The 24724-nt window shown below is 40.1% G+C and overlaps 1 long non-coding RNA gene across 1 annotated transcript; it reads left to right on the top strand.

Annotated features, from left to right (window-relative positions):
• Positions 1 to 281: 281 nt before the first annotated feature.
• LOC120546796 lies at positions 282 to 11729 on the top strand. The gene is made up of 4 exons (XR_005636939.1): positions 282 to 3643; positions 4600 to 4654; positions 7928 to 8035; positions 11140 to 11729. It is a non-coding gene; the product is annotated as an uncharacterized LOC120546796 (long non-coding RNA).
• The last annotated feature ends 12995 nt before the right edge of the window (positions 11730 to 24724 follow it).

Raw genomic sequence — 24724 nt, 5'->3', positions numbered from 1 at the left:
CACAAAACAGAAAAGTCAAATCCATAATTTAAAGTGTGTTTTCAGTCATCCAGGTCAGAGGATGCCTTGAATTACTCAGCAAGAGCAAAATTGTCTTAAAATAACTGCAAAAAAAATCAGCAGTCGTCCATTTTAGTAAAAACATGACCAGTCAGGGTCAGTAAAATTGCAATTTCCATATTCCCTTGAATGCAGCAGTAGTGCAGGTGCAGATTGCAGTCCTCCCTCCCCCACCCAATATGTCTCAACTGACCTGGTTGTGACCTCTGGAAGCAGAGAGGCCCAGAGGAACAGACAGTTTGGCATGAATTCAGTTATTTCCAAACAAAACCTCACGTTATTTTATGCTATACATGTTCAATAAAGACTAATGTATTAAATATGTATTCATTATAATTATATTTATAGTTATTTAAGAGATGATTAAGATATTTTGATACTTAAGTAATAGCTTACAACAGGCCATAGTATGTTGTGATAAAGGCACAACATATAGCAGGGCAGATAATGTTAGCCTAGCACAGACTTTTTGCACAGACTATTTCTTTTACATAAAGCTAATGAAAAGGCACACAATAACAAAAACTAACTTAACAATCGAGACAGAACTAGACAAGCAACTAACTACTGGCGGCAGTGGTAGAAGAGCAACTCCTGTTTTCTGCTAGATTAAAATTGCTGTGTTTATCAATGAAGAAGGCTTTTAAGAGAGCATAGACAACAACTTCAATTCCTTTTAGTAAAGGGCTGTCTGATGGCAAAATAAAGCGGCGAAAAAATTCTAAATATATACAGTATATAGATACTTCGCCAACCAACTCTGTTTCATGGCAGTGTGTGTGCAGATGAACAGCTTTTGTCCGTTGCACCAGCTATCAGTTTGTGTAATGTTGTATCTCAAACTTGGAGTGATACTTGTTGTTCAAAGGAATTCTAATTATAGCTTTTGTATGTGGTTGTTATTATATCACTGTTATGAACCAGAACAAATCAGTTTGCTTGATTTGAGCAACCTTTTTATATTATGGTTTTGATAGTTTAGTTATGCCATCTCATTGCTGGACTACCATACCTGATATTCAAGCTCATTTGAAGGTTTGGTGCAGTTCAGCTTTATTGCTTGCCATCCATTCTCCCTTTTTTCCCCACCATGGATACTTCTGATGTTGCTTCAGATCTGCATCTTATCCCTACATTTCATTTACATATAGATAATATAGTATAAGCTAACAATGATGAATACATTGTTACTTTTGTAATTAACTTTAAAAAAGCTGTAAGGCCTAAAGAGAACTATGAATACAATTCTGAAAACTTTAAGCTCATGTATTAATAACAATACTCCAAACCATATAATTTCTATGGTTCAGACTGCTTAAAGCTGCTTACACATAAAAGCCGGCAAAATCGCTCTGCGCGGGCCAATCCATTGAGAGCAGTGCCGCCCAACTAGGCACTGCGCTACCCCTGGCATCATGCACCTCTCAGAATTGCCGAATTGCTCGCTTGCTCTCAGCACAATTACATTTTTTTCACTCAAATTCTAAATCAAACAGGACATCTTAAAGGCCCCTTTCAGTGTATTTTGACATATTTATGGTATTTCATATTTTTTGAGTCATTTTCATGACAATTTTGAGTAACAAGTGAGAGGCAGTTTCTGTGTTGTTCTAATAATTGTCTCATTTGTGGTCTGATAAACACTGACTTTATCAAATTGGAAGTTTCTAATATATTATAGAAGAGTTTAGACCAAAGATTGGCGACGAGACACAACTGTTTTAGAACATTGCAGTTTCAGCAGTCTAAACTGGCTCATCTCAGCTGGACACAAACCGGCTAATGGTGTTGCTGCGACTCAGCTGGTCAAGTCTCCAGAGGCTGGTTTTAAAACGTTAGAGACGTCTTCTGTTTCAACAGAAGTCAGCTGGTTGAGTGAGCTTACAAACTATAGAAATAAAATGATCCATAATGCATTTATTTCTGTTACAAACTCTCAGCTGGTGGAAATGGCAGTTTTAGACAGTGGCTCAACGAGCGCTGCAACCAGGGTTTGTGGTGGAGCGAGTTAGAGAGAGATTGAAGAGAGGGAGCTGCGTTAGAACAAAGTTGAGAATCAGAGAACTACAATATATGAAATATATTTTGATGAATGTTATGAACATGTAAGATAAAAATATGTATATTTATTATTAATTAATTTTGTATTGATGGGGAGAAAAATTTATTAATTTAGTATAAAAACAACCCAATAATAATGAAGAAATTAATTTCAAATAATGCCAAATATTTGTCTGCTTATATGCTAAAAACTTTCAGTGTTTGTAGCGTATGGTTTAAATTGTAGTCTTAAATTGAGCTAATGTTACCACATTTAAAAGAAAACACTGTTACACACAATCTGTCATGTTCAAGTCCCCATCCTGACCACGCCCACCCCCCACTCTGGCCATGCCTTTACCATGTGGCAAACATGAGGTGTGTTTGCCTGCGTGTCCAGGCCCTCCCCTTACATTAGGTGAGTTTGGCGTGGTGTGAACTCAAATATCAACTGAACGGATAAGAGCACGCTGACATGCACAAGCATCTATACCAGGGGTGGCCAACCAGTTCAGAATAAAGAGCCACAATAAAACACGCACCAGCAGCAAAAAGCCACACAACACATGCAGGTCCACATTACAACAGCAACCATGACTTCCATATCTAATGAAAGTCATAATACATAGCAGTTTTCATAGTTTTTTTTTTCTTACTTAGATGGACTCAGTGGGAAACCTGACAGTCTTTGTTACCCACAATCCTTTTTAGGTCTGATTGTACTCGGTTGTGGCCACTCTTTCACTCATTTGTCACTAGAGGGGCTTTCAAACAATCTGACTCAGCAGTGAAAGGGTTAATATTGAGGAAGGTGATCTGGGGCTGCTTTGTTTTCCTCAGGCTGCAGAATCTGTCCATAAAAAAACTCTGCTGCGTTATTTTTTATTTTAAAATAATTGTCAGATGCATTCAAGTGCTTTTTTTTAACCAATCTGAAATGTTTCAAAAAGTTTAAAAAAAAAAAAAATCCACCAATAACACAGCCACACAGTAAGAGCCTCAAAGGAGAAGGCACAGAGCCGCATACGGCTCAAGAGCCACAGGTTCGCCACCCCTGATCTATACAGATATTTTGATGAATGTTATGAACATGTAAGATAAAAATATTTATTATAATTATTATTAATTTTTCCTAATGAGGAAAAATGTATCCATTTAGTATGTACACTTGTCATTGGCTTAATTTTGAGGAAAAAAACTAACTAATAATAAATTAAAAATTAAAAAATAATTATTTTTATTTCAAGTTAAGCCAAAAGCATTCGTCTGCTTATATGCTGAAAGGTTTCAGGGTTCGTTTGGTTTCGATCGTTTTCTCAAATTGAGCTACTGACGCCGTTTAAAAGAAAACACTGTTACACACGTATGTCATGTTCAAGTCCCCATCCCGACCACGCCCATCCCCCACTCTGGCCATGTGGCCAGTGTGTATACCGGAGTCCCCATGGTGTCCAGCCCCTCCCCTCACGTAAGCTGTGAACTCTGCGTCAGATCTTCACTGCATGGACGAGAGCAGGCTGGAGTCATGGATCAGGGAGAGATGGTGAGTCTAAAATTGATTTTACTTCCATTTAAACCGTTTACAATTCTGTTTAAAATAGATTTGTACTGTTTTCACATGTAAAGCAACTCTTATAGATACATTTGAAAATAAAATGTTAGAAGGCTAACTTATATCTTGTCAGCCAAATAAGTTAATGCTAGCTAGTTTACTGGCAGCTAACATTACAGTTTATAAACCAACACCATCTTAGTTTACAGTAAATTGTGCCGTCGTCGTGTCAAATGGAAACCTTAGTTTAGGACAGTAGCAGGTGTGGTTCTCAGGACCAGGTCAGCCATTTTGTAATGTGCACATGCCGTGACCTTTTGCCATTTTGCAACTTTTACCATACGCGTGTGTGTGTGTGTGTGTTGGGGGGGTTTAAACAAAAGTATAAATCAAGAGATGGCTGCAGTAATGTTAAATGCACTGATACTGAGCTGAAATGAAGTGTACTGCAACATGTGTCTTGCAGTCAGAATCAGATAGTGCTGTGTGTGGAGGTGGGGGGTGTTGAGTGAGAGGGAGTGGTGACTACAGAAGGAGAGGGGGCTGGGGAACTATTTTCTCCAGAGAGATAAATATGTTGTACTTAAAGATTTTCCCATAAAAAAACCATCCTATCATGTTTTCTGGACTAATATTTGACAGTTTTGTAGTGTTAATTGGTTTATAAGCTTGTATTGTAATCTGCATATTTATTTATTACACATTGAGCATTAGTATGGCTTAAGAAAGATGTATAATGTTGAAAGCCCCTTTAGACTCAAAGTTTTCATTATTTCGTCAGACACAATGGAAATATAAATTTTTGTAGCTATTAATTTATTGAAAATATGGACATACAGTGTTATACTACCTCTCTGATGGTGCATGTGACACGTACTGCCTAATCTACTGTTAATAAACTGGAGAAATGCAGCTACAATGTGTGACTAATATGATATGACTTGCAGGAAGAAGATTTGACAACCATTCATGGTCACCGTGACAGCCCTTTAAATTCTTCAGGTCAGTAAAGTGATGATTAGGACAACTCGTAATATGAATTTGCACTTAATGATCTCTTTTTGGTCATTTTGCTGGTACACATTAAATATCTGCTATAGAATGTTTGTTTGGAAATATTGTCATGGAAATCAGTGTTGGTTTGGTGCATGAGACTCAGAAAGTTGATGTGTTGCATGGCAAAGGCTCGATTTGCACGAGTATTCCACCTGCAGTTTTGTTGATAAATCCAACTTTCTGAGTCTCATGCAGGGTTATCTCTGCCATTATAGAGCTTAGGGGCAGCGCCAAAGCATATAAACATAAAAACAATTTGGACATCATCTGGACTGCAAACATAGACTGTATAGAAGCCGATAAACAGGAGGGGCTCCTGCTTGTTGTCTTCTGGACACGTGCTGTATGATGGACACAAACAGTGTTACAACCACACACACACACCATGCATGTTGCACACGCAGCCCCAGGTACAGCCGACACATTAGATAGTGTGTGGTGGAAAAAGAGAGGGACTGTGAGTATAAAGTTAATAATCATTTGCATAATAGATGTGAATGTAGAATTTTAGTCTGTGTACAGTATATCTGTTGGTAATTGCTACAACTCCTCAAGACCAAAGCCAAGTTCCCGTCTCCTGCTTGCTACCTGCTGGTTTAAAGTGAAACGGTTAGCCAGCCCGGCACAGAGCTAGCGACAACTTTAGCTAAGGTTCACTCACCAAACGCGTGGCTGACCTTTAAGGTGGACAAGCTATTCTCATTTTAGTGACAAGCTCCTCCAAGTTTTGCTTCTAATGATCCTTCCCTAGCTGCAACCAACAACAACTCGGCTAAGCTTTTGCAAAAATAACTGTTTAATGACATCACCAATATGCAAATGAATGTGTGACGTCATTGCACCTAAGCGCTCTGAAATCTCAGGGAAAACCCTGTCATGCACTGTCACACATCAAACAATGCAATGTATGAAACATCCTCAACATTCTATGGCTGCCATCTTATAGTTTACCAAATGAGATTACCCTGATGCTCTATAACGTTTCAATTTGATCTATTTAAGTTCTGTTGTAAACATATTTATCTCCTGTCATATCTTTACTAATGACTATAACCCCATTAACACTCTCTGACAGTGCCTTGAAGAAATAGATACTTGGATGTCACAGAACTTCCTCCAGCTTAACAAAAATAAAACTGAGGTGGTAGTTTTCGGAAAGGAGGAAAGATGCAAACTTTCTACCTTGCTTGAAAGGAAGGGCTTAATAGCAAAGAAAGTGGTAAAAAAACAACCTTGGTGTCCTTATAGATAATGATCTAAATTTTAGCAGTCACATTAAAACAGTCATAAAATCATTATACCTTCATCTTAAAAATATCAATAAACTAAAAGAATATATTTCAAAGGAGGATCTTGAAAAAAATCATACATGCTTTCATTTCTAGTGGGATTGATTATTGCAATGTGCTGGACTCCCTAAAAAGACTTTAAAACCACTCCAAATGGTACAGAATAGTGCAGCCAGGATCCTTACTAAAACAAAAAGAACAGATCATATTACGCCAGTCTTAAAGTCCTTACACTGGCTCCCAATTTAATACAGAATGGAAATCTAAGGCACTTCTGTTAGTTTTTAAGTAACTAAAGGGGATGGGACCAAACTACCTGCATGACATATTCCAACAACATTCTCAACCAAGACACCTTAGATTAAAACATTAGCAACTACTACTGAAACCTACTGTCAGAACAAAACAGGGGGAAGCAGCTTTTAACCACTATGGTGTCGATCTTTGGACCAGCTTCCAGAGGACATAACAAAATCTGAACTTGGAAATTGAGATTTTCACTCATAGAAAACATTCTCACAACCTTGATCTGAATGTAATAACACTAATTCACAAATGTGTAGATTTATTTTACCATAGATACAATGACAGTAGCAAATTTGTAATGCAACGTTTACTGATTTTTATATATTATTATTATTTATATTAAACAATGATGGGTAAATGTTGCATTACAAGTTTGCAGCTATCATTGTATCTGTAAAAATCAATCTACACATTTGTGAAATTCTTTGTGTGAATATTTTTCAATAGGTGGAACATTTTCTCTCACGTTTTGCACCATATTTACCTTCATAGTCATAAATTACTGCGGCAAGGCAGAAACATTAGCTATTTGTTTACAATGTTGTTTTCCCTGTGTATGTATTTTTAAAGTGGAAAATGTAAACAGACCAACAGCTACCTGTAATGACTGCCTATAACTGCACCCTCAATAATAATGTGATCATCAGCTACAAGTTTATGAGAAAAGTTCAGCAGCATCATAATTCAATTCAATTTTATTTATAGTATCAAATCATAACAAGAGTTATCTCGAGACACTTTACAGATAGAGTAGATCTAGACCACACTCTATAATTTACAAAGCCCCAAAAATTCCCCCAAGAGCAAGCAGTTCGACAGTGGCGAGGATAAACTCCCTCTTAGGAAGAAACCCGGGACAGCACCATAAGAAGAGCTGTAGCTAGTAACATTAGCATTATGTTTTATTATGCTTAGCAACTGTATTTATTCAGTCACAGCATTCTTGCCATAGGCCCTCATACATGTTATCGGTTCATTATGGCTGCTGCTTAAACTCACGCCGTAAGTCAACTAGCCTGCAACACAAATCAAACAGCCTACCTTTCTGTCATGCCAATGTAAACTTCCTACTTTTCAAGCAAACACACCTAGCAATCTCTTCCTCTCTCTGCATCATGTTTTTATTGAACAACATGGCATCATGACTGGCTTAAGTGGGCCATTGCAGGATGATCCAGTATTTAGCCTGAGTTGTAGGTTTCATATTTTTTCCAAGTAAGGTTTTGCTTTGTGTAAGTCATTGTATTGTAGATTTTGTTTTATAAAATCACAGTGTTGTACATAATCTCAAATAATAATAAGCCTACATGAATCCCACTATAATATGTCACATTTTCATCATTAGGTTAATCTGGAAAAAAAATGCTTGTTAGGCTTTATCCATCATCATCATCATCAGTGTCAAAGATTACAGCTTTTAAAAGGTCACCAAAAGGTAGAGTCAGTCAGTTTAGCAGGTTATACTAGGTACGTTAGATGTGGTGCATAGTAATACTAATATGGAATGTAGTGGGAGAGGAATTCTAAAATAAATTAGTTTTAACAGAACAATTATCAATAAGTAAATGGCATACATTTATTTTAACTAACAACAATAATTGTTTGCTTTGTATTTAATCCCCAGGAAATGGACCAGAGCTCTTCTGACTCTACAGTGATCCTTGAACTAAGTTCCGTCCCTGAAAAGGAGGACATAAGTGTTCCTGAACTCAAGAGAGCAGAAAGTGTATTTGTAAGTTCACATACAATCCAATGCACAACTTGGTCTGACAATAACAGTAGTGGGGGAAATTGTATGGTTTTAACCTGTTAAGTCCGACGGACCTGGTACCGGTTCCACAGCACTAAGTGGTCGCAGCTATTGTAAATTTGTGCTTGTTTAAAACTCTAGCTTAATCACAGCCAAAACATCTTAAACTCTAGACCAATACTTTTCTTAGCCATTTTCAGAAAATATACAAATTTGGCTCACTACCACTGATGGGATTTGGCCTACTCCTCCGGTACTTAAATTTGGTATTTAATGATATGGCATTTTTCTGTAATCAATAGTATTAAAGGAGAACTCCTGGCAATTTTTACAATAATCTTGCTATACCTACTGTATGTGAGTACCGTCGATAGCAAAAAAAATGAGCCGATTCGGTGCTAGCAGCACGGAGCTAATACAGCTAACACCCAGAGCTCTCACTCAGCTAAAACGGCAGTTTTGGGGGCATAAGATAAAGAGGGCCTTTGTGCCTCTTAACAGACACAAAATGCAATTAAAACATCTGTACAACATGAACAGGGCCCTTACATGACAACAAGATGCATTTAGCAACTTAGCCATTGTTTAAATTCACCTACCCTGTTAGCTGCTAGCTGCCGTCTGGGATGAGTGAGTGTGTTCAGCCAGGCTCCGGTAATAATCATCACGCAGCAGTTCTGTGTGTATTTGTAGCATATATATCCATTTTTGTGTGCGTTGGTGAGTTGGAGTCTTGCCAGTGTTGATTGTTGTGGTTTCCTTAGCCGGGCTAGCAGGCCCGGCCGGCGTCCCTGCTTCTGCCTTCTGCCCCCCCCTGCGCTTACCGGCGGCCGACAACAATCCAACGAGCGCCCGCTGGTCTGGTGGATGTCCTCCAGAAGACCATTTAAGCCTTCGCTGCAAAATATTTTATTTCCCACCTCAAAAATGTAGTAGTAGTACTGTAAATGTACTGTAGTGATTATGACCATATTAGTGACTATGTAACTACATGGAAACGGACCAAATTATGTTTGCCTTGTACAGTAAAATAGTGTTACAGACGCGCTGAAGTCCCGTTTGAATTAAGTTGTAGCAGGAAAAGGTAAACAGTGTGCAGGTTGGAGGAGCGTCGTGTGTGAAGAGTGAAGAGCGGAGGCGTTCACAAAGGAAGAAGCTTGGAGTAATGTAACTATGGAGCTAGAGCTAGCCTTCAGTAACGCTATTACTGTACAAGAAACAGGCATCATTTGGCCCGTTTCCATGTAGTAACATAGTCACTAATATGGTCATAACCACTACAGTGCTCAATTACCTATTTTTGAGGGGGAAATAAAATATAAATTTTATCAACAAAGGCTTGAATGGTCTTCTGGAAGACCTCCACCAGACCAGCGGGCGCTCACTGGATTGTTGTCGGCCACGGTAAGCCAGGAGGGCAGGCAGGAAGGAGAAGCTGGGACGCCGGCCGGGCCTTCTAGCCCGGCTAAGGAAACCACAACAATCAGCACAGACAAGACTGCTACTCACCAACGCTAGATGGATCACACACAAAATGGATATAAATGCTACAAATACACAGGGAACTGCTTTGTGATGATTATTACAGAAGCCGGGCTGAACACAAATGCATCTAGTTGTCATGTAAGGGCCCTGTTCATGTTGTACAGACATTTTAATTGCATTTTGTGTCTGTTAAGAGGCACAAAGGCACTCTTTATCTTATGCCACCAAAACTGCTGTTTTAGCTGAGTGGGAGCTCTGGGCATTAGCTGCAGCAGCTCCGTGTAGCTAGCACCGATTTGACTCATTTTTTATTTTTCGTACTCACTAATAGGGTTAGCAATCAAGATTAACGTAAAAATTGGTTTTGGACAATGATTTACAAAGACAAAGGTAATTGTGAATTTGCATGTGAGCTTAACTAAAAGGGATCTGGTCAGCTATGTACAAATGTCTCATGTTATTTAAGTAGTCCTATGTGATATAAAGCTGATTTTGTAGTAAGTAAATGAAACCGGTACTTACTTGCAGCCAGATCAAGGCTAAAAAAGGAAGTGCAATACCAACCAGGTGGTTGGTAGAGCATTGCTTGGGTTTTGCTAAGTAGTTGTTAGGGACTTATGGGGCTGAAAAATTAATCAAAAATATTATCAAAATCACAATATGGCCAAGTGCAATATGTAGATTGAAGAAACAGAGATGCCCTGGCCTACAAATCATGTTTTTCAGATATAGGAAAAAAGACCCCAACAAAATATTACATCATCATGAATTTTTACTTTTTGATAAAATGTATATTGTGACAAAAAGAAAAGCTTTATTTTTTTTTCTCTCCATATAGAGACGGAGCGGTGATTAAGTCCCCGGACACCAGGGAACAACAGAAACATGAGTAATCAGCAGGAAGAATGGGAAGACCGGAATCCTGACACTAAACTAAAGTTATGTCCAACATTACCTGTGTTAGCTTACCTTACAGACTGTAGATAGTCTAAAACTGACATTTGGATATTTGACTTGTTAATAAAATGCTTGCTGCAAACGTAACATTGGGCATATTGTTAGCTTAGTGTCAGAATCCCACAGTCTAACCATTCTCTCTGCTGATTCCTCACGTCTATATCCACTTTAGTCATCATAAAAGCTCAGTTTTTCGGTTCCACAACTTATGAAAACTTAGGTTCTGGGTTCTATACATTGTTGGTAGTAAATATCACCACACGGCAGCTTTTAGGAATGTTTCGGTTTGCCAGCAGACAAAATTGAAGATGAGGCACCTTCATCCAATACAAGTCGATGGAGAGCAGAAAGATGTTTTCCTCTCTGGTGGGAGTATGACGCGATGTGCTGTGTCTCTATTGTGCAGCCCTAGGTGGTTATGAGGTAACATCTAGCAACCATCTAGTTGCCATCTAGTCCCCTTGTAACAACCACACTTTTACAGTTTTTTTTCAGTCTAAATGACTTATTATTATTATTATTATTATTAGCACGACAATAGAAACCACCTAGTTACTACTGTCCAGACACCCATCATTTTAGATTTTTAATCTTTAAACTCTGCAAGCAATTTTATATTGATTGGCCTTACTTCTTTGTCTAAGGTTCATCAACAATGGCGAGAAAGAAGTGGAGCACCGAGGAGGTCCAGGCTGTGGAGAGCAATCTCATGGACAACATCAACTCTGGCAGGGTTCCTGGTAAAGCCCAGTGTGAAGCATCTATCAAGGGATCCTCAGAGGTGCTTAGGGGAAGGAGCTGGCAGGCAGTTAAGTTCTATGTGAAGAACCGCATTGATACTTTAAAGCGTCTAGAAAATAACCAATGGAAATCTAAATTGTAATCACTGAACATAATTCTTTTTTGCCATCTAAGTACTTCTACAATCCCACAACTAGGTACAGCGCTTACTTGAATTCAGCTCATATCTGAGCATGCAACGACATTTTATTAAGATTGTTAAAGCTCTTTTGTTTTCAAATTTAATATGTCAACATGCTCTGACTATTATTTCATTGAGTGATGTCATTTACATTTTTATCCTAAAGAACATTGTGGTAGTCGGTCATGGGTGGTTGGAGAAATGGAGGTAGAGAGAGACACAGGTTGTAGAGAGAGTGAAAGGTTTGTAGAGAGAGACAGGTTTGCAGGGAGAGAGAGACAGGTATGTAGGAAATGAGAGAGACAGGTATGTAGGTAGAGAGAGACAGGTATGTAGAGAGAGACAGGTATGTAGAAAGGAGAGAGACAGGTATGTAGATTAGAGAGTGAGACAGGTATGTATATTAGAGAGAGAGACTATGTAGGGAGAGATAGATGGGTGAGTAGAAAGAGAAAGTGTTCCTGAACATTTTTTAAAATAAGAAACAGAGGTAAAGAGAGAGAAACACACAGGAGAGAGACAGGTTTGTAGAGAGAAATCGAGGTCAGCAGAGACAGACAGGTTTGTAGGAAGTAAGACAATAAGGTGAAGGAGAAGGAATGATCATAGCAAAGAGCCAGGACAAATTAATTTGTATATGGATGAGTTGTGATAATAAAGTTAATCTGCAATGTAAACACCATTGCTTCTGTGGCATTTCCTGAATGAACCAGAATATATAAAGTACTACAAGTCAAAGGTTGGTTGGAACAATACCGACAGGAAACGAAGAAAAATTAACAAAACAAGTACAAGGTGCAGGCAACTGCTGTCACTCACTGTCCCTCAGTTTATGGAAGCAACACAGACTGCTGCCTGCTCACAGCTCTTAGTGTCCTCTCCCAGTAGGACTGGTAATATAATTTAATCTGAGAGCTATAGAAAACATTTTGGTTCTTATATATATTCATTGGAAATATAGTTTCCAAATGTTTATATATTTGACATGTTAAGTGAGGAAGTTTGGCTCTGTTTTAGGCTCACTAAGGGTGCAATCAGTGGACAGCCTTTGCTCTACAGGGAGCCAGGTTTTCCTTTGTCACCTGTTTTCAATGGCAAGGCTGTGCGCACTCAGTCTGTACTGTGCCGATCCGTAACCATGCTCAAATAATCTGCTATGGTGTCCTGTTGATTTAGAGCAACAAAACATGTAGTTTTAAACAAAACTACATCATCTATTGGAAAATAGATGATGTAGTTTTGTTTAAGCTGTGGTGTAATCTAGTTGAGTTGGTTATGTTCCTGATGCTTTGGAACAGGTTTGTGAACTCAGTTGGGTAAACGGGTGTCCATTTTTGTTCATCTCTTGGCACTTGATAATATGAGAGGGGGTCACTATGTTTAGATGTGTCCAAAATTTAATTGCTTATTTTTGGTTTTAAGTTCTGATAAACTGGCCTAATTCTGCCTCTTTGCATTATATTTAGTTTTCCTCTTGACATGTAGGAGAAGCTTACAGAACTCTGCATGCAAGGTGTCAATAGTGTGTTATCTTATTGATTCAATTCTTGTTTTGTAAGTGGACCGGACCCCCACCTCGCTGGTATGGAGTGCACTTGGTTCAAACACACAACTCAAATGAGTTTTTAGCCAAATTCTAATTGGCATTTTGTTTTTACATTTTGTACAGCATACAAAGTCCTGCGTTCATTAAAAAGTCATTAAAATGCCCTTTACATTACTTTCAGTAGCTTTGTAGAACAATCTTGTGTCAAATATACACTAAAGCTTTTTGAAAGTAAATAAAAAAGCATGTATATTCTTTTATATGTTTATCAATGAGGGTATATAGGGTATAAATATGATCAGCGGTTTTATTGTGATGTCAGTAGTCTGGTGTTTGAGTGGAGGATAGGGCATAACAGGTCTGTTTGCGGAGCAGAGCTACTCTCTTTAAACCAGCTTGTCCACCCTTGCAGAATCAGAAAACAGTTAATTAAAAAAACCATTAAATGGCCAAAACAAACTTAAGACAGGCAAGAGGAGCATCAAAACATAAAAAACAAAAACCATGGAAGCGCCACCTGGTGGCTACTTTAATTATTTCACCTGTACTATACAACAACGAGTGATAAAAGTAAATATGTGGTCTTTATAGCTGAAAAAAAAATTATATAATAGAAGGAGGAGTATTTCAATGGAATGGGGGTATAAATATTGTAAATATTAAAAGAATTTGCCATGTGTCCCCATAGAGTTGGTGAATGTCAGGTTTGACCTTTATTTGTGAAATCCTAACATTTTAAGTGATTTTCAGGATCCCAGAATCAAAAAAGAATTTTTGGAGTTGAAACCATGTCTCTAGCTCATTTAGAAGTGGTAGTTTAGAAAGGGTCCCCATGTACATTCGCTATGTCATGAGTCCCCACCGGATAACAAAAACGGGTATGTGTGTGTGTGTGTGTGTGTGTGGGGGTAATTTCTAAATCAAACGAGGTCCCCAGATGATACTAATCCTGTGCGAATAGGGCTTAAGAATGTTCCTTTTTAAGTCACCGGCCAACATTCAACAGAGGTTCAAAGTTCATTCTTGATCACGGAGACAGCAGTTGGGAATACAATCAAACTGCGACTTCCATTTGGTAGCTGTTCTGAAGCCTTCCATTATAGACTGAATCTATAATGAGCTAAAACAATAATTTTATTGTAAACAAACACTGTGATTGGGTCTATATCGCATAAGCTGTTCATCAGATCATCACACAGAATGTAACACCCTTACAATTTAAACATCGGTGTAAGCTCCATTTGCTAATGAAGACCATGTGGTATGATTGAATCCTCCAGAAAAGGAACTAAATGGATTTTGTGGTGAGATTGTTTTGTCAGCCAACAGTCCCATTCGGAGAGGACTTTATTCTACCAGGATGTTAAGTGTTGTAAGATTTGATGGAAACTAGATCTGAGACTAAAATCAGCATTCAAATCGACACAATCTAAACAACATCAAACCAGTCAAGTTTACATTCTGCTTTTTCTACTACTTTTTGGTTTTTAGAGATTTTATCCCAGAAATGATAAATACTTTTCCAAAAATCACTACAGAATCTCTTGAAGTCAAAAATGATTGATGATGCCAACACAAGGTATCTGTGATTAATCGCACAGGCCGGAGTAGATTCAATTGCAATAGAGCTGCAATGATTAATCGATTAGTTGTCAACTCTTAAATTAAAAACTATTTTGATAATTGGTTTGAGTAATTTAAAAATTCTTTGATTCCAGCTTCTTAAATGTGAATACTTTCTAGTTTCTTCTCTCCTCTGTGACAGTAAACCGAATAGGTTTGAGTTGTGTACAGAACAAGACATTTGAGGACGTCAGATTGGGCTTTTGGGACACAACTAATCGATTAATTGAGAAAAAAAATCAACAGATTAATCGACTATGAAATTAATCGTTGCAGCCCTAAATTGCAAATACGACAGGGGCGCATGAAGGAGAAACCCAAGCCTCGCTCATGCAGAGAAATCAGAATTGGCACAGAGAGAGATACGTTAATTGACTATTCTCAGTTTTCTCTATTTCAAAACTACACCTTCCTTCACCGCCCTCCCCCATCTTTCTGACTGGCTGTCGTAGATCTTTCTGCAGCGTTTCTCCCTCCTTCTGCAGCATCTGAAGATCATTGCCTTCACACAGAACAGATGCAACCCACTTTAGGGATACAAAAGAAGAAGGAAAAAAAACAAGAGGATGAATACAGAAAGAGTTACAAACCGTGGTGCTTTAGAAGAGAGGGGTTGGAGGAGGAACTCTGGCAGCAACAGAGAAACAGCGCCACTGATGGAATATTCTATACTTTGATTAAAGAGGAACAGAGCGCAACTAAAGTCTTCTTCTTCTTGTTCTGGCTTCTCTAGCAGCCACCTGACCCCCATCCCTCCATCCCCCATCCCACAACCTACTTTGTTTCTACTTGTTTGTAAAGTAGAGGGAGGTGAATGAAGCAAAGGATTGTGTGTGTGTGTGTGTGTGTGTGTGTGTGTGTGTGTGTGTGTGTGTGTGTGTGTGTGTGTGTGTGTGTGTGTGGCCTGTGTAGATTCAAAAGGAAGCGTTTCATGACTCGACGATGAGCTGGGAGATCATGTGTGTGGTGTAAGCAGGCATGGTGCATTCATTTGTAACAGCATCTGGGGGAGCTGAACAGAGGAGGAGGAAGATAGTGATAAAAGGGGAGGAGGAGGAGGAGGACGGGGGGACACACAAACAAACTTGCTTTCTTTCTTTCAAAGCCGACACGGTTTCCTCTTTGACGAGGTTTTTGCGGAGATATTTTAGTCAAGGCGGCTTTGAGGCGGAGAGGGACGGGCTTCAGCAGGATGCCAGCTTCAACGCTGTTTTGTAACAGAGTTTTTCTTCGTGGCATTTAATTCAATTTCTTCTTTTCCTCAGATTACAGAGCAACATCTGTGTCTCTACAGTCTGTAGGAAAAGAAAGCAGCGGAGACTCCGAGTGATGTTTAATGAACAACCTGCTGATCCTCATCAGACCTGCAGGACAACACGCTGAAGTCTCTCCACTCTCCTCCTCCTCCTCCTCCTCTCTCTGCTGTCAACAAGCCTGACGACCAACAGAGCTCCTTTTGTGCGTCTAAAAGACGATTACGGACCTCCAGACAGGCCGGGGGAATAAAACCTGCAATGATTAAAGGACCTTTTAGTAATCATTGGCTGCTTTGCATGGCAGAACACTCTGAAGTTGCCTGAAAGAGTGGAAGTGGAGGTGGAGAAACTGAAGAGGAGCAACGGCCAGTAAAATGAGATGTGCTCGAGGCTCATTAAGAGAAGACGGGCTGAATTAAACACACACGCGCAGATCAGCTGTGGCCATCTTGGACCTGACGGCAAAACGCGCACACACGCACACACACACCTCTCATTAGCTTAACAAAACTGTCGGGTTGGTTGTTCTCGTTAAGCGAAAGACAGCCGGCCGTGTCATGTGCGGCACATTTCAGCTTTAAGATGAGGATTTAGATACACTCCCTTTCGTTTCATTTGCCTGCCTGACATCATGCTCCCGCGCTTCTGATCCGATTAGGATATTTGAAGGTGCACGGTGTCGCCGCAGTGAGATTTCGGATTAGTAGCAGCTGAGGATTCAGGTTGGGAAATATACATCAAGCCGTGGGCGTGAAATAATAGTAACTAACACGAAGGGGAACAGTAGATCTACTTCGAGAAAGCAGGTGTGCCAGGAAACCTCACATCAGGTAACAAACATTATTAACAAAATATAAAAAAACAGGACTCAGCACTGTTGATTTGTTGAGACCTGGGGATGCAATGACATCTCTACAATGACGTCAAAAAAGGTAAGGTTGTGGGTTGATGGTTCAATACAACACAAATAAGAACTGTAAAAGTGCTGAATCCAGCCAGAGACAGACACAGACGCACACACACAGACGCACACACACAGACGCACACACACAGACGCACACACACACACACACACACACACACAGCGCAGGTGTTTAAGAGGTATCCCAGTATAATCTGGTTCAGATACCAAACCCGTGGATTAAGTAAATGAGGCCTTTTTGTCCTTCTGCACTTCAGCACTGAGCTGGGAGCAATTAGCCACTTACTGCATTTGTGGTGGGACACGCACACAACTGACCAAGGAACACATGTTCTCTCTCTCATAATTCGCACACACACACACACACACACACACACACACACACACACACACACACACACACACACACACACACACACACACACACACACACCTCATGTCTATCCCATTACAGGAGCCCCTAGGCCCAGCTTGCAGGCGGAAAAGCCCAATTTGTTTATTACTTGTTTATTCCGGGGATTATGGAGAGGGGGAGATGGGGTGAAATGCATCTAACAGAGCCGCATGGGGGCCCCCTCTCAAAAGCTCTTTAATTACTGCTCCTCCCTCCCCGGCCCCCAGCACCCTCCAACACCACTGCCTCCCGGAACTGAGCCACAATGAACTTGAGCTAGAGTTAACCACACGGCCACTCTCAGCGTGTGTGTGTGTGTGTGTTTGTGTGTGTGTGTGTGTGTGAGAGAGATATAGACAGAAAGGGAGGAAAAAAGCGATCACTAGCCAAACTTCCATCCCCCATAATACTCCTCCTCCTCCTCCTCCACCTCCTCCTGTCAAGGCATTCCAACATCACAGGAGGCCAACACGGAGCAGTGAACTGGGACTAAACTAACAACATCCCATCCCACCAACGCCACCACATCACCGACATATACGTACACCTGTGGTAAGAGTGAGAAGAAGTTGGTGCATTTAGACCCACATTTGCGCTGTGTCCAAAGATGTAGCTTCTTCACAGCCGGAACAGAAGCTCCATAAGAGAGTTGAACCTTGCTAAACCCTTGTGGCAACCCTTGCTGGCCTGTGTAGGCCAAATGTGTTGCAAATTACTGACTTTCAAAATGTATGCACCATCAATGGTTAGAAAGGAACCGGCAATATAAGGCTTTATCCAGCCTGAGCCTACACAATGGCTTACACAGAAGAAAACAGATCAAGTTTAATGATCAGCTGTAGCTTTTCAATGGACATATTAGTATATATGTTATGCGTTAAATGGTTTTGTAATCCCAAAAGGTGCATTGTTATTTTGTAAATGCAACACGCAGAGGGACAAGCAGAACTTATGTAGCATCACATTTACCTCACACTTAATATGTCAAATGTCACTAATTAATGTGGTGATGGTGACAAAAAAAATGTGGTGGTGGGGGGGGGGGGCATTAAAGCAAAGCTTGGTTTTCTGCACATAGAGATGGGCATGACATCAAGAGAAAAAAAAATACAATGTTGGAATTAAAAGGTTTTCACAGAAAAGAGAAGAGCAACATTGGATGATGGTGATGGTGATAATGATAACGCGGATGATGGTGGAGTTCTACTGTATATTCCATTTCACATCCCTGTAACTGGTTCAATGGATTTTCCCACAATCCCCTGCACCCCTGAGCTGCTCCCACAATGCCCGGTGGGGATCTGTGGGTCCCAAACAAAAGCCCCCGGGCAGCCTGGACCACAGTTAAACATGTTAAAGAAACACTCTCGTCTTTATGCACTCCTTTCTCTCTCTTACTCTCCTCTCTAAATCTAACCCTCTGCTCTCTAATCTCTCCACCACCTTCCTCCTCTCACTTCATAAGAGGCACGGAGGGGGAGGGGGGGGGGGGAGACTCTTATCCCAGAAAAGAGAGGAGGAAGTAAGGGCAGGCAGGGAAAGGGTCTCTGTGATTGATTAAAGGCAAAGAGGAAAAATGGTGGAGTCTCACATGAAACACAGAAGCAGCTAGAGATGACTCTATTCACACTTGTTAAAGCGCATTTTCCAAAGGCTTCCTCTCCACACACACACACAGAAAAAGATTGACTCCTCTGCTCTTAAAGGCACTCTGTCAGGATGAAAGCAGTTTTCCTCTATAAAGACTCCCAGACCCAAACATCTCTCTAAGCCCAGCAAAAAGACAGAGGCTAAGCAGTCGACTTTTTACTTGCTGGCCAACTATTTTGACTTTGATATTGAGTTAAGTATCTGAAACAAGGACGTCTACTAAGGCACAACTACAAATGACATATACCAGGCTGTCCGGATGAAAACAGGACGGTTTTACTTGGCCCCTCAGACCTGACCTGTGCCATCAAGAGAATCCTTAAGTCCCATAAGGCATCAGTAGGCTTCAAATGAAGTGCTTGTCATACATCTGAAAACCCCACTCCAAAACACTTTTTTCTGATCTCAGAATTCAGGAGCTGCGTCAAACTATTTTTTGCAACTTTCTGAAACGGACAATCCAACAAGCATGCATACTTTACGCAGCGATTAACTACATGTGCAGAAGTGAGAAAGCATGGTGAATTTTAATTTCTTTCTTAAGCTTTTAAACACGTTACTTTACATGTGTACAACACCATGAAAGAGAAGGCCATTAAGAACAGGTACAGTGCCTTTGGCGAAAGTATTCGCCCCTTTGAACGCTTCTCGACCTTTTGCCACATTTCAGGCCTCAAACATAAAGATATAAAACTGTAATTTTTTGTGAAGAATCAACAACAAGTGGGTCCCAATTATGAAGTGGAACGAAATTCATTGGCTATTTCAAACTTTTTAACAAATAAAAACTGAAAAAGTGGGCGGCAAAATTATTCAGCCCCTTTACTTTCAGTGCAGCAAACTCTCTCCAGAAGTTCGGTGAGGATCTCTGAATGATCCAATGTTGACCTAAATGACTAATGATGATAAATAGAATCCAGCTGTGTGTAATCAAGTCTCCGTGAGTAAATGCACCTGCTCTGTGATAGTCTCAGAGGGTGTGTAAAGCGCAGAGAGCATCATGAAGAACAAGGAACACACCAGGCAGGTCCGAGATACCGTTGTGGAGAAGTTTAAAGCCGGATTTGGATACAAAAAGATTTCCCAAGCTTTAAACATCCCAAGGAGCACTGTGCAAGCCACAATATTGAAATGGAAGGAGTATCAGACCACTACAAATCTACGAAGACCCGCCGTCCCTCTAAACTTTCAGCTCATACAATGAGAAGACTGATCAGAGATGCAGCCAAGAGGCCCATGATCACTCTGGATGAACTGCAGAGATCTACAGCTGAGGTGGGAGACTCTGTCCATAGGACAACAATCAGTCGTATACTGCACAAATCTGGCCTTTATGGAAGAGTGGCAAGAAGAAAGCCATTTCTTAAAGATATCCATAAAAGTGTCGTTTAAAGTTTGCCGAAGCCACCTGGGAGACACACCAAACATGTGGAAGAAGGTGCTGTGGTCAGATGAAACCAAAATCGAACTTTTGGCAACAATGCAAAACGTTATGTTTGGCGTAAAAGCAACACAGCTCATCACTCTGAACACACCATCCCCAACTGTCAAACATGGTGGTGGCAGCATCATGGTTTGGGCCTGCTTTTCTTCAGCAGGGACAGGGAAGATGGTTAAAATTGATGGGAAGATGGATGGAGCCAAATACACGACCGTATTCTGGAAGAAAACCTGATGGAGTCTGCAAAAGACCTGAGACTGGGACGGAGATTTGTCTTCCAACAAGACAATGATCCAAAACATAAAGCAAAATCTACAATGGAATGGTTCACAAATAAACATATCCAGGTGTTAGAATGGCCAAGTCAAAGTCCAGACCTGAATCCAATCGAGAATCTGTGGAAAGAACTGGAAAACTGCTGTTCACAAACGCTTCCATCCAACCTCACTGAGCTCGAGCTGTTTTGCAAGGAGGAATGGGCAAAAATGTCAGTCTCTCGATGTGCAAAACTGATAGAGACATACCCCTGCGTAATTTACAGCTGTAATCGCAGCAAAAGGTGGCGCTACAAAGTATTAACTTAAGGGGCTGAATAATTTTGCACCCAATATTTCAGTTTTTATTTGTTTAAAAGGTTTGAAATATCCAATAAATTTCGTTCCACTTCATGATTGTGTCCCAACTTGTTGTTGATTCTTCACAAAAAATTACAGTTTTATATCTTTATGTTTGAGGCCTGAAATGTGGCAAAAGGTCGAAAAAGTTCATAGGGGGCCGAATACTTTCGAAGGCACTGTATAAACAATTCTGCTATTAGATGTGATTGGACAAGTCCTTTTTGAGCCGACCTGAAAAACATCCCCATATCGTTGTCTCCTCTACTTGATTAGTGCCATTGGTCTCAACCAGAATGCCAACTCCCGTCTCAAAGATATATCGCACCCTGGCCTCACTACACTGGTTGCTAAGAGTTAGAATAGATTTAAAGAGATTATTCCTCACACTCAACGCCTTTACATTGATGCCCTGGTTATATCACTGATGTGACAGTGGGATGCCCAGCTCCAAGGGGGACCAAACTTTTGCACTCCTTGCGTGGAAATCCCTGCCTTAAAGCCTTTCTATGATACCATCTTGTACTCTCTTATTTCAACTGATATTGTACTGCCTTAACCTAAAAACATTGTAATACTTTTAGTAGGGCTACTCCCTCTTAGTCGATTAGTCGACTAATCGGTCGCTTTGGTCTTAGTCAACTTAGATTTCTTTAGTCGATTAGTCATGTTTTATGCTGAATTCATGCTGAAAGACTTATTTCCAAGAAACATAATGAGCACATCCTCTGGTAAACAAGAATTAAGGGTTGACATTTTACCTAATAGATATCACCGTGAAACCTACTTTAATTAATTTCATTAAGGCAGTTATTTGTTGTATTACACGATTTCTGAAATGTTATGTTTAAATATGCAAAGGAGGCATTATCTTATTCAATACATGCATCCTTTTGCATGACTCTTTGTGTGAGAAAAGATTAAATCAACTAATCCGATTAGTCGATACAACTGAATGAGTGTTAGTAGACTAAGAATTTCTTCAATCGAACACAGCCCTACTCTTTAGTCTTTTTTTTCATTACATGTCTTAATTGCCTTTTTCTCTTATTCAGGATCTAATATTGTACCTATACTGCAAAAGAACTACCCTTCTTCTTGCTGTGTTGTGCTTCATACATGTGCTTTACATGTATTATTGTTATTTAATTTCATCTGGCCATGATTTTGCTGACTTTGTAACACGTTCTAACATTTTGACATCCATTGGGCAACATGACATCATGACTTTGCGTAAACATACACGCCACTTTCCTAAAGCCAAGTGGCGGTTATCCGCACGCATTTTGAGCTATCCGCGGGCGTGATTCTATGCTGGATACAGTGGATGTAAACATGTTATCGAACGCCATGCTATCGCAAGAACGCTACACGCATGTAAAAAAAAACATTGGGAAAGGCTTTAGTAACAAAAAATGACGGTGACCAACGCCGACACACTTAGGGAAAACAAACGGTTGAGTTTAGGAAAAGAACATCGGGGAAGGCTTTATTAAAAAAAATAATAATAATAAAAAATAAAAAAAACATGGATGATAAACCCCACATGCGGGACGCTATCCCGGCTCTCCTGGGTGAAAGTCCTGTTTTACCCATCCGGACTTCAGTCCTTTCATACTACTCGCTACGGCAATAATTCACATGTAATGTAGGTCAATGGAGGCCAAACGGCGCTGATAAACACGCTTAAAAGCAATTACTAACCGGGCGTATTGTCATACATATGCCACTTCATGAGATCAGTCTGTATTGGGACTATTGCTAAACCCCAAAATTGCTGTGTAAGTTCATAAGGCTGTAAAGGGTTGTGAAACCCCCAAACAGTGGTCCCCATCTACCCCTGGCCAGGCTCCATGTCTGCTTTTGATGATGAAGGAATGAGAACAGGTGGGCCAGTGGCTCCAGACCGAATGGACACGCATGTAATCGTCATGACAGAGGTATTTTTGGATCTGGTGCAAACAGCCTCTCACTACAGGACATAACGATATTTCCTGACATCATGCTGGACAATTGTCTCTCTCTCTCTCTCTGTACATGTCCAAGTATTTACATAAATGCCGGTTTTATTTCCGTGTTCCCTCACTTTAACCTCTAAGGAGTGCTGAGACCCAGAGTTGAGGACAACGTGGGAAATAACCAGCTACAAACACATACAACAACACTGTATCATTACTTTCTTTACTTTATCATCCAGCCCTTGGGGAAAATATCCAGGGACGACATCGTTCTTCAACTAACTAACTAACTTCTCTCCATCCAGCTGAGGGCTCAGGCAGCTTTAAGCCCAGTTAAGTGAGCTGCCAGTGATATTGTGTAATCCGGTTTGTTGCTAAAGCTCAGCTTCCCCACACCTAATCTACTCGTAAGGGTTTGCCTTGATAACCTGTTTCCTTCCACTCTTTCGGTGGGCTTGTAGACAGTGGACCTTTAACCTCATTTGTTATTCTATTCAGTCTTCAAGTTCTTCTTCTCATGGCCCTTGCTCGCTTATTCCTTGTTCCTCAGTCTGTCGTCAAGAGACCAGTTTTAAAGCATTGGTTGGGTTTTTTCTCATTGTACATGTGGCGGCCCCCAGCTCTGGGATGTCTCATCCAGACGTCGGGGATAGGATACTACCTCTTTTTTATTTGCCTCTTAAGTTACAAGACAGACGATTGTTTAAGCAGAGCTCTGCTCCAGCTAAGCCCTGCTATAAATCTGGGCTGATTTAGACTGCAAAGACAGCTTCCTGGACAGGGCAGAGGCTGCGGGGATATACTGAGATTTGATGGGCTTGATGGTCTAGCCAGGGTTTTGCTGAAAGTCGTGTCGGATAAAAAAAGAAAGAAGCGATTGAGTCAGAAGGCCATCACTCAGTACGTTTACATTCATACCAATATTCCACTATTATTCCGAATATGACAATATTCTGAATTTGATACAGGTCATGTAAACAACATATTCCAGTTCATATTAAGAATAAGGCCTTTTTCCGAATATAGCATTTTCCGATTTAGACATTATATAGACGGTATTATTCAGGTTTTAGAGGCATTCTTTGGACATATATACACGATTGAATATGAGAGTCTCAAATCTGGGTTCAGCTCTGTGCGTTGCTATGGTTGCTGTACACAACCAACCAGCCAACAGTTTGCAAGGCTGCAGGCCCAATAATAAAAATTGAATTTATATAGCGTTTATGGACTCCAAAGTCGCTACACCGCTCCTTTTAAACATCAAAGACTTTGTTATCAACAGGTTTTGATATGCGCACACATCACTACACCAACCTTTTCAAGGACGCTTGTTGAAGGAATGAAAGAGGGACACTGTGTTCACCGCGCCCAACAAGTCCAGCCACTGGTAAACTTTGAAAAACTAGGAATTTGCACAGCTAGCATGTAAACAGGAATATTAGTGGAATTTTCACTTTCATTAGCCATGTAACCAGCTTAGTCAGAATATCGTCTTTTTCGAATACGGGCAAAACCGGAATATTATGTGCATGTAAACGTAGTCTTTGTTGCAGTCCACCATGCAAAAATATATATTGTTAGGGTGCCGTATGCATCTATCTAGGTATATGTTTTATGCAATTTTATATTTCAATATATGTATCCTTGATACTGTAATTCTTCTGTAAATTAAAGATTTTTATTTTAAAAATGTTTATAGATGTCTTGTCATGTATATAATCCAAATTAAATAAATAGCAAAAAATAAATCACTGATTAAAAAAAGGTCCCTCACATTTATAGCAAAAATCTAATATTACCATCCAGAGCCACCTTGTTATTTATAGTGTGGGAAAAAAAAATAGATTTCTATTGTTTCACAGTATTTAGGTCACACCCAATTTAGGATATGTGTTTGAGC

Source organism: Perca fluviatilis, chromosome 18 (genome assembly GCF_010015445.1).
Source record: "Perca fluviatilis chromosome 18, GENO_Pfluv_1.0, whole genome shotgun sequence".
Lineage (NCBI taxonomy): Eukaryota > Metazoa > Chordata > Actinopteri > Perciformes > Percidae > Perca > Perca fluviatilis.
This window is presented reverse-complemented; position numbering and strand designations above follow the sequence as displayed.